Raw genomic sequence first — 2,500 nt, 5'->3', positions numbered from 1 at the left:
CAAGCCTGAGGATCAACAGGAACTGATAAATTTTGTGGAAATGCAAGTTAATTAACTGCCCAGACTAAGAGCACTCACCCTTTCCACTTTTACTTCTCAGGGCGGGAGAAATGATCATGTCTATACGGAGCCTGAGGTAACTACTTACGGCTGTACAGTAGTCTTGGCTGATGGATACCAGAGCTCTGATATAATTGCAAAAAGTAGCTCACTTTCTCTGTTAAGCATTTCATTGTTTAGTACACATTTTGACAATTTAACGTATCTTTTGTGTTTTATTTCTACAGTGAAATTATAAACTCCTGGAAGGCAAGCAAAAAAAATTTTTGACAAAATTGAGCTGAGGTAAGCAAGCACTTTACATGTTAAGTTTCACTGACTTTTGAATAAAATATTGGTTTATAAGATGCTCATAAAGCATAGAGTTTTTGCTCATGTTTGGCTGCTCAACTTTTGGTCTCACTGAACAATCCTCTAGAAGTGCTGGGTCCTCCGCAAATGCCCGTGGACCAACAGAAAGCTCCTTGCTGGAGAGTCTGTCCGGTTTGGCTTTAAGCTCTATGGGTCAATGTCACGCTCAAGCATCCAGTGAATACCAGGTAGGTAGACAAATGTGTACACAAGCCTGAGGATCAACAGGAACTGATAAATTTTGTGGAAATGCAAGTTAATTAACTGCCCAGACTAAGAGCACTCACCCTTTCCACTTTTACTTCTCAGGGCAGGAGAAATGATCATGTCTATACGGAGCCTGAGGTAACTACTTACGGCTGTACAGTAGTCTTGGCTGATGGATACCAGAGCTCTGATATAATTGCAAAAAGTAGCTCACTTTCTCTGTTAAGCATTTCATTGTTTAGTACACATTTTGACAATTTAACGTATCTTTTGTGTTTTATTTCTACAGTGAAATTATAAACTCCTGGAAGGCAAGCAAAAAAAATTTTTGACAAAATTGAGCTGAGGTAAGCAAGCACTTTACATGTTAAGTTTCACTGACTTTTGAATAAAATATTGGTTTATAAGATGCTCATAAAGCATAGAGTTTTTGCTCATGTTTGGCTGCTCAACTTTTGGTCTCACTGAACAATCCTCTAGAAGTGCTGGGTCCTCCGCAAATGCCCGTGGACCAACAGAAAGCTCCTTGCTGGAGAGTCTGTCCGGTTTGACTTTAAGCTCTATGGGTCAATGTCACGCTCCATTTTGGAAAAATTTGTCCCATATATATTCTCACCCTGAAGAGGAAAGGGTAATGCTTTTTTTTTTCAAAATTATTTAGGACCTATGGGCCACTGATATGACACTTGGATTCAATACTCTGAAACAAAAACATGTAAAAGTTGGCTTGAACAATAACAGGGCTTAGGTACAAAGCCATGTTCCTGGCAACCGCATCTAAGAAACAATAAACAGTAGCTCTCTCTTCAAAGTTGTTGCTGCTGTTACTGTAGCTGACTTGAATACTTCTTTGGTGCCAATCACTGGGAAAAGAGCTTTCTGTGAATTATCTCATTTAATTGTTAGAAAAAAAACCTCTGTGGGTATATTATTTCTCCATTTTACAGATAATAAAAGTCCAACTCTGGCGGATTAAAAAACCTGTACAAATTCAAAAGGTAAGGTAGAACCTGAGGCCAGCTAAAATGCAAAACAAAATGCTTTTTGAATTTAATGTAAAGATGATACTGCCAAGGCCGCAATGAGTCTGCCAAGGTCCAATAAGTCTGAGTCTGTGGCACGTGGAAGGAAGAGTCCTCTCTGGGACACATCTGCACTTAATCCACCCAATTAGGTGTCTCTGCCTGCCCCCTCCCCTGCTCCCCAGCAAGGCAAAACACCTGTGAACCAACCAGATAAATGCAGCTGCAAAGATCCTGCAGCTGCTGCATCTGCACAACATGCCTAGTGACAGTTCCCCACTTGAAAATGCAGTTGTGCAAAGGACTATGCAGAGTGTTTTCCCTCCCACTCTTTCCATTCTCATTTCTTTCTCTCATGTTTATGGACTTTATCTCAATTCGAGTGAAGGCAGTTGTGCTGAATAACGATGAGGTGCTTCCTCCAGTGCTGCACAGTGATAGTCTGATAGTTTCAGCCAGCTTGGAATTCTTCAAATGTCTTCTTTTTGTTATCATCAAAAGAGGTGACCTACTACCTGGGGCATTGTGTTGACACCTATGGATACCAAAGAGGCAAAGGATTCGATTTTCTCCTTTTTTTCCCGGTCTTCCCTGGAATTGTAACTCACTTGCTTTGTTTCTTATGAAAAAAAAAAAAAAAAAAAAAACTTTCTATGAAAAAAAAATATAGAATAGAGTCGATACACAGTGTGTTCAATATCAAGAAAAACAGATGAATGGATCTCAAACTGATGTAAAGGAAAATTTCCTGGAAAGCATGCTCTTTACATTTCCATATAGTTATTACCAGTTGCTTAATCAATATGTCTGTCTCTGCTTCTCTCTTCATCACACACACACACACACACACACACACACAC

General features: G+C 39.6%; 1 protein-coding gene across 10 annotated transcripts in view; it reads right to left on the bottom strand.

The window, feature by feature from the left end:
- The window catches only part of ESRRG (estrogen-related receptor gamma), a 683,317-nt gene that overhangs the window by 379,881 nt on the left and 300,936 nt on the right, over positions 1 to 2,500 (bottom strand). The gene's annotated exons all lie outside the window — the stretch shown is intronic.

This window comes from Mandrillus leucophaeus, unplaced genomic scaffold, assembly GCF_000951045.1.
Source record: "Mandrillus leucophaeus isolate KB7577 unplaced genomic scaffold, Mleu.le_1.0 Scaffold309, whole genome shotgun sequence".
NCBI lineage: Eukaryota > Metazoa > Chordata > Mammalia > Primates > Cercopithecidae > Mandrillus > Mandrillus leucophaeus.
This window is presented reverse-complemented; position numbering and strand designations above follow the sequence as displayed.